Genomic DNA, 16,598 nt, shown 5'->3' with positions numbered 1-16,598 from the left:
ATGATTCCCAACACAGTTTTCGTAAGGGCTGCAGTACGGAATCTGCCCTAATTGAGATGGCTGATTCTGTGCGTTGGACCTTAGATCAGGGATCGAGGGCGGTGTTGGTGCTGCTGGATTTATCAGCAGCATTCGACACCGTCTCTCACCCCTTACTGCTAAATAGATTGCAGGACATTGGTATTCAAGGCAAGGTCCTTAAATGGATCAGCTCGTTCTTGTCTAACCGTACACAACAGGTCCACACCCCTCCCTTTACTTCAACACCAAGACCACTGAAATGGGGCGTCCCCCAGGGCTCCTCTCTTAGCCCACTTTTATTTAATATGTATTTCTCACCATTGGCAGATCTGATCTCCTGCACAGGAATAAAAACAACGTCCTATGCGGACGACATTCAGCTGCTTTTTACGTTTAAAGATCCATCTTCCAGTGCCTTCGACCCCCTTAAAACATGCCTGAGAGACATCGCTAATTGGATAGACCTTAACTTTTTGAGACTTAACGCCGGTAAAACAGAGGTGCTCTTCTTTAATCAGCCATCTCCTCTCAGCCCGAAACTGTGGTGGCCGGAAGATCTGAGCCTAGCCCCGACTCCGAAGGACTCCGCACGTTTGATCACACCAGAGGCGTGCTGTTACTTTGAAGCAGGACGGCTAATTGAGAGCACAATTCCAAAAATTAAAAAGGGAATAGAAATACATCATTAAGGAGCCTACCTTCATGGTGGTGGATTACATATAGGAACGCCGGTTGGCGGCAGTCGACAACAGCAAGGTTGTCCTGCCTGGCCACGTTAACAAATACGTGGTTTGAAACCCTTTACGCCTTAATGGTCTGCTCTACTTACAACCAAGTTTGATACAAAGAATAAAACAGCCCTGATGAGAGATCACCGACACGGTACCTGATCTCGAAACGCGTCGGCACTTTCATAGGGTGGAATAAAATGTCATCTTTACGATACTAGGACCGGCTGGTCCAGTATTGATTTGTTTAAGAGCCATTCATTTGCTTATAATTCCCCCTAGGATTGGTTTTTCCTATTTTTCTCATTTTTTGATTGTAATGTTTGTTCTAATGTCGTTTTTGATGTATTCTTAGTTTTTTGTAATGTTTGATGCAAGAAATTTTCGTTTTGCACTGTGTAAATTATTTGTTTTTTATGTATGTACAAAGTATATATAGGTGTGTAAATATTTAATGTATTGTTGTTTTCTGTCATATAGCTTGTCATAACTTGAAAAAGATAAAAAAACATTGACACTAAGTAGGATGTCGAGGATGATCACAATAAATTGATCTTTTCCCTCTTAATAAGCTTGTGGAGATTTTGTGGTTCGGGCAATTTGTGTTATATATGGGGATATTCTAAGGCAAGGAATCTAACTACTGTTTCTTACAGATATATTGTTACCGAAGGTAGGTAACTTGTGCTTCTCTTCCAATGTGAGTAGTTCCTTATCCTGCCAGATGTTCAAGAGCTGATGGAGTTTTTCTTGTATCTCCTTAGAAGGATTGTTTTTTTTTTATAGCAGGTGGTGTTCTCTAGTTGACGATGTGCTTCTTATAGATAATCTGAGGTGTTTAAGAGAACTACGTTCCCTCCTTTACCTGCTTTCTTGATGCTCCTACATTCTACCTGGTACCAAAAGTGCATAAACCAGGCAGACCCCCGAAAGGTAGACTTATCATTGCGAGGATTGATTCCATCTGTTCCAATGTAGGATGTATATGTACCTGTGAAAGCAAACCTAAGATAAGTTTTCCTAACCGTTCATCTCTCTGTCCTCATCGGAGAACTGACTTATCCTGTATACTTGCCAAGTGAACTTATACGAACACCTTTCATTGCTAGCTACATTAATCTCAAGAAAACATATCTGTCATGCTACTTCAGCGCACTCACTGTACTAAGTCCAACTCTTTCAAGACAGTGGATGCTAGGTGGGGGTGTCCAAAAATGCCTGAGGTGCCTACATTCCTCGAAATGAGTGAGCATATCTACCTTTGAAACTAAGGCAAGCATGCTGGGGAATACTGCCTAAGTTCCCTCAAGTAATAAGCCTAACAAAGGTCGTGTGGGACTCATTCTCCAAGACTTTGCTTTGAAAGTGTGAAAACTCAATTAGTAACTTGTATCATAGCCAATGTTATTGAAAAAGTGTACAGGACACAATATCTTGTATGATGATTGTTTTAACATTGTTTGCATTGCATTTCATTATGTATCCAAACTAGTGCCGACAACGCAGTGCTCAGACAGTGAACAAATATAGATACAACATAGAACAAGAAAGTGAACCGATTCCAAGGTTACTAATGGAGTTTGTACCCTTTCAAAGCAAGTAGAAGTGTCTGTGAATGAGTCCCACAGGACATTCGGTTGACTTATTAGACTTACTATGGTTCTCGTGGGCAATCAGGGTGGTCCTTGTGTTGTATACATAAGTTCACTGTAAAGCAGGTCAAAATGTAGTCAAGACTTTCCATTTTTGTCACAGAGGGTATTCCGTGACAACATGGCTCAAGTTCTGGCAACCATTATGTGCAGTTTGGGGACTATAACTCACATGTCAAACAGCAAACAGAACATCTACCATGTTCTTACAGCAGATAAAGGTCTCAAATAGGCCATAAGCAAGTCCATGATTTCCTCAAGCAGAGGAGCAAAATGTCTATGGCTGCTTGCCTATTGAAGTAGTGGCCTAAAGAAAGTTGGTATCCATGCACAGCCATTGAAAGGTTTACCTTATGGCAGCTCCACCTACGTCAATTCCTCAATAGTTCACTTTTGTATGGTACAACATAAAGCAAGTAGGAAAAGACAGAGCTGGTTCAGATGGGCACTGGGGACAGTAAGCATGGCTCTCCTGCCTCTTTCCTTGCTTAGAGCAGACTACATCGATGACATGGTTGAGTCTTTTTAGCTGTTACAGGAACACAATCTGCAAAGTGTCAATCCTGCAGCCTTGTCACGTTTTCCAGAGTATATGAAGTGGTGACTGCTGCTTCTGTAATAGTAAGACTTTCAATGACTGTCAACTGAAAGTTAAGAAAAGACATGAGTCTACCAGTAGTGGTAAGACAATAAACAACATACTCATTGTATGTTGCCATCTGGATCAGATGAGTAAACAGTTTCTTATAGCCATTGCAAGTTTTACGACTTGCATTGCATGGCTGAAGAACTTGGTCATTCTTATGCACTCTACTTGTGTACATGTTGTAATCAAGTTTACAGGTAGCCTTGTGAACTTCGTCCACTTGACCCCAACCCGTGATGGGGGAAGTGCTCTCATCACGCGTTGTGGTGAGCATGTACACATCATGCCTATCAAAGAGCAGTTCATTGGAACGGAACATAGTGCTCTTAGATCACTGCTGCGTCTTACAAACAAGCTCCTGCAGGAATCTTTGGCGGCAAAAATTAACTGTACAGCATGCCACAGTGCCAGCTTTGTACAGATCACTGAACAGCTCTACTCCCATATAGAAGTTGTCCACATAAAGGTTATAATTTTTGTGAAGGAGTGGCTGGACAAGCTCCCATACAATCTTTCCTGGGTCACCAAGCGTGGGAGGGCAACCTACAGGGTTTAGAGTGGAGTGCTTCCCAGTATACAGACTCAAGCTGTACACGTAGCCAGTAGAGCTCTCACACAGCATGTACAACTTTTTTCCATAGGAAGCTCTTTTGCTTGCAATGTACTGCCTGAACAGCAGCTTCCATTTGTACCGGAGCAAGAACTGATCGATGTCTATATTCTTTCCAGGAGTATAAATCTCTGAAAACCGGGCAGACAAATGTTTCATGACGGGCTGAATTTTGAACAATCTGTCATGGTCTGGATGGTTCCGAGGCAATGCATCTGAATTGTAACTGAATTTCAGCATACGCTGCAATAGCAAAAAATAATCTGTACTCATGAACGGTGCGAAGATGGGGGTTACCCAAACCATGCAAGTAGATCAGTAGTACTGAAAGCACAGTTTGTGCACTGAGCCCATCTTGAGCGCAAAGCCCAAAAATATCTTCAACTCCTCAAGTGAAGCGGAAGTCTATTGGTGTGCCCTAGAATGAGGCCCTAAAGTGCCTCGGTGCTCCATCAAAAATTGTTCAGAACGAAAACTTGTTTGCTGCACAATTTGCTGAAGGAAGTCAACATCCAAAAAGAGATGGATTTAGTCAATAGGTTAAAAATGTGTCACATTGAATTTACATCCAGTGTCGCCAGTAAAAGGCAGAATTTGGGACTGAACAAATTTGCGGGGCTGCCAAGAGAGAACTTCATCTGTACATGCTGCCATACGTGCCTGCTCTTTGGGTTGGTCTATCCTGCTACAGTCGCTTCACTACACAAGACTGCGCTTGTGAAGGGACAGCACGACTACCATCATCATGTCCCTCAGAATTGCTGGAAGATGAGTCGTCGGACAGAACTCCACAGACTGAAAAATCACTTCCACACTCTGCTCCCTTTTCCTCTCCTTCAGATGCTGACTCGGTATCTGCTATCTCAGTCTCTGATGCTGCCTTAGAGCGGTCTTCCATAACCTGAGTTAGGGTCCGGGCAGCAGTCATCCACCGAGACACTATCTCTGCTATTGACTAAAACTGTCCTTCTAAAACACTGTGCTATGTAAAGGCAGACAAATTGTTCTAAGTCAAGTCAGTGGGTGTGTGCATGTAAGATTTGTGCAACAGTAAATAAAAACAAAATTACTTATCTGGTTTCCTGAATCTGAAGGTTCTCCAAAGACACTAAACAAAGACAAAAAAGACACAGTGTTACTTCACCTTGCCACATACCCAATACTACTGCATACGTTTGTCATGGATTGAACCACCTTCGGTGCAGACACCACTCCTGGCCAGCTACACCTGCTAAGCTGGAGGGGAAATAGATGTTTGAAAGGCACCCTGGGAGGGCCCACTGAATACAAAGGTTCCACTTGCGAACCTACCTATGCCAAAAGGTATGCAGTACCAGCAGGATGCATAAAACCCTACACTCTCAGAACAACAAAGACTGCAAGAGACATGGTTTCCCAAAACATCAGGATCATTGCCTGCATGTCCCTTGTTATAAGGAGACTGGCTTTCAACACCACTGTGGCCACAATATCCCCAGCAAAGCCAATCCTCTGCACAGGTCGAAGATGGGATTTTGGCTCGTTGACTACGAATCCCAGGGAGGACAGTGGTGACAGTCATCTGAAAGTTGTCTCAGACTAGCTGAAGCAAGCTTCCCATTAGCAGCGAGTCATAGAGGTCACCCTTTATGTGAATCCCTGACCTTTAAAGATTGACTGCAACCACTGACATGACCTTTGTAAACAAGCGAGGGACAGAAATAAAGTGAAAGGGCTGGAAAGTGAATTAGTAATGGTACAATCAAACAACAAATCAAAGGTAGTTCCATGTGCCTGTTTGGCAATCCAACAGGAACTATGCACTCTACAAGTACAAGGTCATCATACAGTTCTAGGGGGAATGACCTGAGCGAGCATCTAGATCTCCCACTTTATTTTTCTGGATAAAAGTGCTCAGGAGCATGAGGCCGTAAATCTCCCCCCACCCACCCCATCATTCCTGGGCACAAAATAGTATTGGGAGTAACACCAAATTCCTCTCATCTGAGGCACAAGCTCTACTGCGCCCTTGGTTAGCAACATCTGCACTTCTTAGGAGAGAATATTGGCATGGTTCGCCAAAGGTTGGGCCACAACTGCTGGAATATGTGGAAGAGCATCCAGAATAGGGGAGGGGATAACCAAACTGAACAATTTGAAGGATCTACTTGTTCTAAGAAATACAACGCCAGTTAGTGAGGCAATACACAATCCTGCCCCTACTTGCCTCAAGGAGTCAATGGATGGAAAACTAAGGAGCTTAGGTAGCAGATTTGAAGAGTAAGAAGAGAATTGTTGCATCTGCTGGTGTCCACTTCCTCTAACACTGCCCTGCCTTTGGGGCCAGTGATGTAGCTACCTTTTCCAATAGCAGCAGTACATACCAGTTTTCTGATGCTTTGGCAGATGACTAGGTGGCACCATATGGACTCAAGACAATAGTCTCACTCTGTGTCAAAAATTATACACTTGTCTGAGTTTTTGGCTTCCAATTGAGGAAGGTGAGATATCAGCATTCCTGGCTGGTGTTTTGTGGTTTGGGGTATTTGTGGACAGTTACTGCCTTGTTGCAGAGTCACTTCTTCGTTGAGCACCTGCAGGTTTTGAGTGACCACTACACCAGCAGGATTCAAGAGTGAACTATCCTAGTTTTTAACACCTTTTGGTTTCCGCAGAAAAGGGGTGCTTCGGATTGTAAGCCTAAGTGGACTGGCTGTTGCACCCCTAGGTGAAAGTCTCATTTGACCAAGGTGAAAAGTCCATTTCAGCAGCTTGTTTAGGACACTCAAAGTCTTCACTATTTTTGTGTTGTTTTTTGCTCTTCTCTAACACTTCATTAATCTATGGTCCGAAGAGGTGTTCAGCATCCCTGGGTAGACTATTGAGAGACTTCTGAGTGAAACCCTCTAACACCCTAACAAGCCATGGCAAGTAATAAAACACTGGTATGACAGGAAGCTTTATCAGCAACTTTCAACACACAGCTAGTGCTGGAGTTTTCATTGAGTTCCTGGATAATCCCTCAAGTTCCTTTCAGGTGGATATCAAGCTGCAGTTTCAATAGTATCATCTTCTTCCATTGGTGTAAATCTTATCTTGCCAACAGTCTAAAAAGTTGGCAATATACCACTGCAGTGCAGCACCAACAGCTACTGGTTTGCCTGCTCCATCCAACTTTGTACTTTCTTTATCTTGGAGGGCATTCCACCCAGCCCTGGTTTTACTGTTTCATGCACTACCAATGTGTCTGTGATATGGTGTCAGATAAAATAAGATCAAGTGGACAGACTTGAACTTTCTATTGATGCTTGGTTTGACCACCAGGATTTTAAAAGGATCTTAAAGGTTCTCGGCATAGCTATTCAATAGAATCTTAAACCTAGGCAAGAACTGGTTAGTGTTTTCAGGTCATGCCCACCAGACAGCACAAGCTATCTGGCTGCAGAAGACACATTGTGGGGCCTACAAAACACTTGCGGGGGCTTACAGCCCACCTGTGGCTTAGCACTGGTTTACTCTGCCACTTGTTTGCTTAATGATTTTCGTTCACCCTGCTTGCCCAGCTTGTGTTTGCCCCACCCCTGAAGCACAGCATCTCTAGATTTTACCCAGTTGGCTGACTTCTACCCTTCCAACATTGACTTTTAGGGAAGTTTATTTTAGGTTTGATGATCGAATTCTTTTTCCAGCTCTCCTTCCCCTGTATGCCACCCCCGCCAACTGCCACCTCCTATCCTCCACTTCTCTCAACTAATTCTCCCCCACTGCTCTTTCCCTCCTATTCTTCTCCCCAGGTACCGGTGTTCTTGGCACATTCGGGTGCATCTACCCCTCGTCCTTAGTGGTCTCTCTCCAGCAGTGCTCTGTACATGTGTGCTTCTCTTCCCAGCCCACCGTGTTGCCCTCTTCCTTATGCAAGGCAATTTCACCATCCTCGCCCCTAATGTCTCCCTTATTCGGTCCTCCTTTAAACCTGTGGCCTTTTTACATATCTTCTCGGACAGAACATGCACTGTAGCGTGTGAATTTTTCTTACTTACAGGGTGCTCACAGCCTATCATTGGTTGGCTTAATCATCACTCATTTCCTTGCTTCTGTTTAATCAGCACCTTCACTTCCACTTCGTGTTTGGCCCCCCCCCTTTTTATCTCTCCCCCCCCCCCCCCCCCCCCCCAAGCATGGCTGAAGTACTGTTTACTTGCTCAGGGTGTGTCACTCTATTGATCACACTTTGAGGTATACCCGCCCCTCCTGCATTGTTGCTTGCCCCCATCCCTCCCGCTTTGTAGAATAAAGGTGGCAGTGAATGTATGCGCAGGAAGAAATTAAAGTGCAGAATATGGCGGTCATGCAAGAGGGCACAGCAGGGTTTGTTGACTGCTTTTCTCTTTCAATGCTCGGAATAGGGTGGAAGGAGAGAGGGTTCACAAAAATAAAGATAGCCAGCAGACTGGTTGGTAAAATAAGAGGAAGCAGCTTAGAAGGTTGATAAATACACCGCTGCACAGAGTCAACAGATACAAGGAACCACAAATGGGCATGGTTCGTCTAGAGGCAGGTCTTCAAATGTGAACATTCCTTACTACACGAGTTTATACTGTCTTGTCCTGACTGCTGTGCATTGTAATGTCGCGTTTGGTGTGAATGCCCTGTGCTACTTGAACGTGCACACCATCCACTTGAGCAGGAAAATGGTAGTCTAAAGCGTCTCCTAGAGCAAGTGCCAGGCAGCGGCCCTGGAGATCGCACTGCCCAGAAAACCACATACAGTGACCAACACAACATAGTCCATTAAGAGCAGGAGCACCTGGTGGTTGGAAAACGACACCCGCCATAGGATAATCTACTGGTCAAAGTATATGCCAATCTGTTTCTCAAAATACCAATTATTGTTTCTTGCTATAAAAGCCTATAAGCAGCCATGCACTCCAGTGTGTAGCCATAAACATCTGTGTGTACCTGCTGTATGGCATAGGGGATTGTCACCCTTTAAGTACAAACTCCTTTTCTATTGTTGTTCCTCTAAGAAATGTGGCTTTCTGCTGCCTGAACACTGTTCTCCTTGACACGCCTACTATTTAGTAATGTGCTTTCATTAACTTGACCAGTGAAAACAGAGCAATGGTACCTTATTACTGAAGCTACTCACACTGCCTGCTCAGTCACACTGTGCAATAAAAACAACCCCACTAACCAAAAATTAGAGGAAACGTGTTTCTCTTTGGTGCAATTCAAAGCAACAAAGCAGAGATTAGATAAATCTAATCACAGCTTTGACAAATTAGCAAAAAGGAGATTCTGGGGCTCAATCTATAAACTTGTGCCTCAAATGTGTAATATTCATTAAATGTGTGAAAATCACTCTGCCAAGTGTCATCTGTTTAGTTCCCATTACATGAATTCACCAGATCTGTGCTCAGTTCTCAAAAGGACTTATCACACCACACTGTTCAGTGTTCAGCCACTCAAATTTGAGAGGCTTGTTTTACAAAACGTTTCCTATAAATCTGTTTGCTGCTCCTTGGAGTTGCATCTGTGCGTGTAGCAAATACTTTAGTCAAATAAAGTATTTTTTGTCCTTAACTCAAATGAGACCATTTTAAGACGTTGCCATTGTTCTGAAAGTAAAGTGTTGATGCTTGATTTTCTATCAGCATTCCTGAAATATTTAAGTATTGTCTTTTAAGAGCAGTTATGCCTGGTGACTCAGTGGACTAACTATAGATTCGTGGGATATGTGTTTGATGCCATGGGTTCAAATCCAACTGGGTCTACTCAGCCTTTCATCCTTCTGCAACAGATAAAAGTAGTAGCACTGAATCAGATAACAAAAAAGGATTGTTACTTACCCAGTAAGCATCTGTTCTTGGCATGTAGAGCTGTAGATTCACATGCTTTGCATACTCTTGCCATCCAGTGTTGGGTCCGGATGTTTGCAAGTTGTTTTTCTACAAAAAAAGTCTTTCCAGTCATGAGGTAAGGACTCCTTTCGGTGATAATGCGCATGTGCATCGACTTCATTATTAGATTGTTTTCCCGCAAGAGGGTGAGAATGGAGTGAGTGTAGTAAAGAGATGTCCATGCGTAGATAATGTACATAATGAGAACTGCAACAACTACAGGTGCCCGTGGAGGTGGGAGGGCACATGTGAATCTACAGCTCTACATGCCAGAAACAGATGCTTACTGGGTAAGTAACGATCCGTTCGAGGTATGTGTGCTGTAGATACACATGCTTTGCATAGACTATACAGCAGTATTCTCCCAAAGCAGAGGCTAACCAGTATATGTTGCAGTTGTCTGAAAAAGTGTCTTTAGCACTGCTTGCCCTAAATTGGCTTGCTAGTATATCCATACAATAGTGTTTGGTAAATGTGTGTGGTGTAGACCATGTTGCTGCTTTACAAGTGACAGCTATAGCAATGTTAGCCAAAAAGGTCATAGATATCTCTCTCCCCCCCCCCAATTTGCAAGTGGAATGCACTCTAGGGGGTATAGTTATTTTAGCTTTTGCATTGCAAGTTCGAATGCACCGAACAATCCGTCTTGAAATGGTAGATTTAGAAATAGGACTGCCTTTGCGAGGTTGTGCAAATGAAACTAAGTTGCTTTATCTTCCGAAAATCTTTTGTCCTTTCGATATAATACAATAAAGCTCTTCTGACGTCTTGTGTGAAGAGCCCATTCTGCTACTGAATCAGGTTGAGAAAAGCACACAGGTAACAACTGATTGGCTAAGGTGGAAAGCAGAAACTACTTTGGGAAGAAATCTGGGATTGGTGCGAACTACTTATCTTTATAGAGTTGAAAAAAGGGTTCGTCTAAGGTTAATGCCTGAAGCTCACCAACACTCCCTAATGAAGAAATGGCAATGAGGAAGGCAACCGTCCATGAAAGAAACTGTAAAGGACAATTGTGTAATGGTTCACAGGGTGGACCCATACGTCTTGTAAGTACAACCTTAAGATGCCATACTGGTGCCAGAGGTATTCTTAGTGGTATTACTCTTTTTAAGCATTCCATAAAGGCTTTAATGTCAGAAACTTTAAATAAAAATAAATGCTGTCTGTGCTGCAAATATGCAGCTACAGCTGCCAGGTGAAATAAAAAAGGTGTAAGCTAACGCGCATCGCTGTAAGTGCAGAAGGTATCAGAATGTCCTGACAGAAGCATCTAGATAAATCATTTTGTCAGTAGACAACAATTATTTTCCACTTTGCTGCATAGCAAGCGCTGGTCGTAGGTGTTCTTGCTTCTCTCAGAATAGTCATACAATCTGGTATCAAATTTAAATATCCAAACTCTATGACCTCAAGACAAATCGGTAAGTTGAGCTCCTTGGGATTTGGATGCTTGATTTCTTCATGGTTCCGAGTTAGAAGGTTGGAGGTGAGATGTAACACTTTTTGTGGAACTACTGACCGCTCTAACAGTGTGGTGTACCATGGTTGACAGGACCATGTGGGAGCTACCACAATCAGTGTGAGTGATGTTTGCCTGAGTTTCCGAACCACAAACAAAGAATGGGAGAGGCAGAAAAGCATAGGCAAATATCCCTGACAAATTCATCCACAGAGCATTGCCTTTGGTGAGAGGGAGTGGGAACCTGGAGGCGAAGTTTGGGCATGGTCTACTGTGGCAAACAGATCCATTTGCGAATATCCCCATTGTTGAAAGTATGGAAGAAGAACTTGGGGATGAAGTTCCTACTCATGTATATGCTGCCTCCGTCTGCTGAGGAGGTTGGCAATGTGATTGTTCACTTCTGGAAGGTTTTCTTCTAGAACATGATTTTTGTGATGGATTGCCTTTTGCAAACTGTCGGAGACAGGCGTGACAGTAGGAGTGTATGTGTGTCCCTCCCTGTTTGTGTACATAGTACATTGCTGTCATGTGAGTGCGGACAAGGACAACTTTGCCTGTGAGATGATATTGAAAAGTTTTCAGCACCAGAAATACTGCTAGAAGCTATAGATAGTTGATGTGGAGACGTTAGCGTTTGTCGTCCCAGAGACCCTACATTGTGCAATGATGGGGATGTGCACCCCAACCTGTAAGAGATGCGTCTGTTAGCACAATCTCTGTAACAGGGTCAATAAAAGGCCACCCTTTTGATAAATTCTGTGGGTTCCACCACTGCAGAACACGATGGGTGTGGGTGTCTACCAACATTAGATCTGTTGATTTACCCTGAGACCGATTCCACAGATGTGCTAAGCATTCTAGTGGTGGACACGTGTAGTCTTGCATTAGGCACTATTGCGAGTGCATGAACCCTTAATTTCTAGTGGCCGCATGAACCTCCTGCTTGCAAGGTTTGAAAATGCAGCAGTAGTCTGGATACTGAACATTCTGGCTGCATTGGGAGAGGCTGGAGACAGATCCCATTTTATCTAGTAACCACTCTCAACACTCACAAGAGTGTCTCCTAGATAAGAAGGTATCTGTGAAGATTGTAGGCGAGACTTTTGCAGGTTTACCATGAAACCCAATTGGTGTAGTGTGGTGTGGTCTGAGTGTGTTCTAGGCACTTTAGGTGTGTGCTGGCTTTGATGAGCCAGTTGTCTTGGTACGTGGCTGACGTAAATTTGTCTTCTGAGATGAACCGCCACTACTGCTGGACATTTGGTAAACACTTTTCACGGCACAGCAATGTCAGGAAAATACCTGACACTGTAAAGCATCACCAAACGTCCCAAAGCGAGACCTCCTGGATTTCCAAGTGCTTATTGGGTGAGGTCCTATAAAGGTTTCCCTTTCTTCAATTCGTAATGGGATGCTACATTAGTGTGCCTCAGTGAAGGACACCACATGATATGCCAATATTTAATCAAGCAGAGAGGAATTCAGACTTTTGATTCCAATGGTTCCTGATCCTAGGGGTCGACCCTATATCATGAACAAGCAGCACCCCCTTCTTTTACCTCTACGGGAACTTGACAGGGAGGCAAAAAGATCTCTAGACATTTCACATGAAAAGTTAGCAGTGGGGAAGCCAACGCTGGAAAGTAGCAGTCTTGTTTTTCACAACAGGAGATGCTCAGTCAGGAGAACTACCCTCTTCAAACAAGAGCTTATGCCTTTTCTAATGGTGGCGAAAGTGTGGGGTTCTTGAGCCACACAGTGACCAGTTTCCAGATCAATATAAGTGGTCTGTTCGTAAGGGTCCGCAGATATTGCATTGATAGATCAAATTCAGGGGTCTCAAACGAGTAGCTCGGTAGCTGCTGGTAACTCCCCAGCACCCTCGAAAGAGCTCTTAGCGGTGTAGCCAATCATCTCATTCAGAGTCTATGCATATTAAAGAAGGCAATTCTTCTAATCTCAAGACGGTTAGAGTGACAGTCAAGCAAATGGACATGTCTCATGATAATCAGCGAAACACTGCCAGCTTATGGGGTCTACAAAATTACCACCGGTCTTCAGTCTCAATCTAGCTAAGTACCAAGGAGAGTGGACATGTTGTAGGCCCTGCTCTATCAGTCCCACGCTGTGTGAATAATAAGACCTAAAACAAGAGTGACAGCAGTAACCAGTGCTGATCAACGAAAGTGGGTAACAGGAGCCAGAGTAGAAAAAATAGTTCTAATGGTGCATGATCAGTCAGAGCGGATAAAAACAGGGTATGGATACAGAGTGGAGACAATTAACGGGGGGGGGGGGGTGTAAGCACGTGTGCACAATTATGTGCCTTTGTGTGACATGGAGTCGCTCCATAACAGTATTGCTCTAGGAAAGCTTTGCCTGGTGTCAAGGACAACAGAAGTATAAGCTACCCCCATCATAACCTCTGGGACACTTGAGTTAGTTCATGTTTGGATAGTGCGTATAGCATATCGAATAGTTTTCTTACCTGTCGGTGTAGTTTTGCAGCTTGAAGATCTTTCTGGATTCACTATGCTGTGCATTATTCCGCGGTCTTGTGGTTGGGTCCGGATTCGTAGTCTTTTCTTTGGTGTTTTTTTTTTTGTTTGTTTTTTCCTTAGCCCAGGTGGGCGTCGGCGTCACACCCCCTTGGGTGTATTTCCGGTGACGTCGGCATGCTTCCTGCGGAAGCTCCCACTCTTGGGCGCCATCTTCGGGTTCTTTTTTTCCGTGTTTCTTTCGTTTCCGAAGTAATGGCAATGTTGTATTTATTTGGTATTTTACCGCTTTGTACTTTTAAAGTCCTTTCTTTAGTTAACCAACTCTTCTCTCTCCAGCCTCATCTTTCTGGCGGAGGTGGGTGGGTTCGCTAGTGAATCCAGAAAGATCTTCAAGCTGCAAAACTACACCGACAGGTAAGAAAACTATTCGTTTTGCAGCGTGAATCTTTCTGGATTCACTATGCTGTGCATAGATTTTGTAGCGGTTTCTCATCTCTGTGGCGGCTGGGTGGAAGATGAGCGTTGGGTGTTGAATATGTGCTGTAGCACCTTCTGTCCCACTTGAGCTTCCTTGTTCATTTGTATGTCCACACAGTAGTGCTTCGTGAACGTGTGCACCGAAGCCCATGTTGCCGCCAGGCATATGTCCTCTATGGGTGTGTTAGCCAGGAAGGCTATTGTAGCGCCTTTCTTCCTGGTGGAGTGGGCACGTGTCCCCTCTGCCAGTTCTTGTCCTGCACGCTTGTGGCAGAGTTGAATAGTCTGTGCGATCCATCGTGCAATGGTCTTTTTGGTTACAGCTTTCCCCATGAAGCTGTTTGCGAATGACACAAAAAACTGTTTTGTTTTCCTGTGTTCCTTTGTCCTTTCAATGTAGTGCATGACTGCCCTTCTGGCGTCCAGAGCTCACTCTGCGCTTGTTGTTGGTTTTTGGAAAAAACTCGGTATCTGTATAGACTGGTTCATGTGAAATTTCGATACCACCTTCGGCATGAAGTGTGGTCAGTCCTCATCATTATCATTGTGTATTTGTATGTAGGGTTCTTGTAGCGTCAGCGCTTGAAGCACGCTTACTCTGCGTAAGGACGTTATTGCAACCAGGAAGGCTGTTTTCATAGTTAGCATCTTTAGGGAGGCCTTGTGAAGTGGTTCAAAGGGCTCTTTCATGAGTTCCGTTAGGACTGTGTTCCCAAGTTCCATGCAGGTGGCGGCACCCGCTTGGGTGGTGCGATCCTTTTCGCACCTTCTAGGAATCTCTTCACCACCTGTGATGTGAAGAAGCTCCTGCACGTTTCTCCCCTTGTGTAGGCGACTATCGCTGCCAGGTGAACTCTTATAGAGGATGAGCTAAGGTTTTTCTCCAGCAAGTGCGTCAGGTACCTTAGCACTCTGGAGTCCCTCTTCATTTTATTGTGGAGTCTTTCCTGTCTGCACCATATAGTGAATCTTTTCCATTTCGCAACGTAGCACTTCCGAGTGCTGGGCCTTCGTGCCTCCCGAAGTACCCTCAGGGTGCTTTCTGGTAGTCTCAAATGGGCGTACTCTATGTCCTCAGGAGCCACGCTACGAGGCTCATGCTCTCTGGCTCTAGTACCTCTCCGTTCTGCATGGAGAGTAGGTCCTTCCTCCTGCTGAATCTGTGGGGTGCACACTGTGTCATCTCCATGATCTGCGAGTACCATGTCTGCCTCGCCCACTGTGGTGCGACCAGTATCAGTGTCATGTTGCTCGCTCTGCACTTGCTCAGCACTGTGCATCAGTGGTATCGGGGGAAAGGCGTAAGCAAATGTCCTTGACCAATCTATCCATAGGGCATTCCCCAGTGACCCCCCCCTCCTCGGGCTGCCTGGATGCGAAGTTTTGGCATTTAGCATTCTGGCGTGTGGCAAATAGGTCCACCGATGGTGTCCCCCATCTGTCGAACAGGTACCTTGTCTCCTGAGCATTGAGCTCCCACTCGTGGGATGCCGATGTCTGCCTGCTGAGCCAATCGGCTTGTATGTTGTCCTTCCCTGGTAGGTGTATGGCTAGCAGGTCTATCTTGAGAGGGATGGCCCATCTCCATATCTCCTGCCCCAGCGTTGAAAGCGGGGCTGACTGTGTGCCCCCCTGCTTGTTGATGTAGAATATCGCAGTGGTGTTGTCTGTTTGTATCAACACCGTGTGTTTGTACAGTCTTGTTTGAAAGGCTTTCAGTGCAAGGAAGATTGTCTTCAGTTCTAGGTAATTGATGTGTTTTGCCGCATCTGTTGGCGTCCACAGTCCCCTCACCTTGAGCTCCTCCATGTGAGCGCCCCATCCCTTCAGGGATGCGTCTGTGGTGATGGTCACTGTTGGCGTTGGGGACGTTAGAGGCTTTCCCCTGGTTATGTTCTCCATGGTCCACCATGCCATCTCCCTTTGCACTGCGTGCGTTACAACCACTAGATCCTCCCAACCACCTGTAGCTTGTGACCATTGCTCCTGTATGGGTCTCATGTGGAGTCGTACATTTGGTACCAGGTGGATGCATGATGCCATCATGCCCATGATCTTGCTCGCAGTCCTCACTGTCCGAGCTTGCCCCTTCCGGTAGAGGCGAGTTTCCTTCACCAGCGCCCTCTTCTCGCTGGGGAACACCTTGCCCAGTGAGGTGTTGATCTGTGCTCCCAGGAAGATCTTGACCTGTTCCGGCTCCATTGATGATTTCTTTCAATAGATGGAGAACCCCAGGCTTGTGAGCGTGCTAGTCACTGTATGTGCATGCTGCTTGCATTTTTGGTATGAGTTTGCTTTCACCAGCCAGTCGTCCAGGTAAGGGTATACGTGTATTCCTTGCCTTCGTAGGTGCGCTGCGACAGCTGCGAGGCACTTCAAGAAAACTCTTGGTGCTGATTTTAGGCCAAAGGCCAGTGTCGTGAACTGGTAGTGGCTTTCTCCAATGGTGAACCTGAGCATGTGTTTGTGCTTTCTGTTCATTGGGATGTGCAGGTAGGCGTCCTTGAGGTCTATTGTGACCATGAAGTCCCCGGTCTGCAATTGTGGGAGCACCTCTTGCAGGGAGGTCATTTTGAATTTTTGCGTTCTTATGAATTTGTTCAGGAACCGTAAGTCCAG

This window comes from Lissotriton helveticus, chromosome 5_1 (assembly GCF_964261635.1).
Source record: "Lissotriton helveticus chromosome 5_1, aLisHel1.1, whole genome shotgun sequence".
Taxonomy (NCBI): Eukaryota; Metazoa; Chordata; class Amphibia; order Caudata; family Salamandridae; genus Lissotriton; species Lissotriton helveticus.
Note: the sequence above shows the minus strand (reverse complement) of the source record.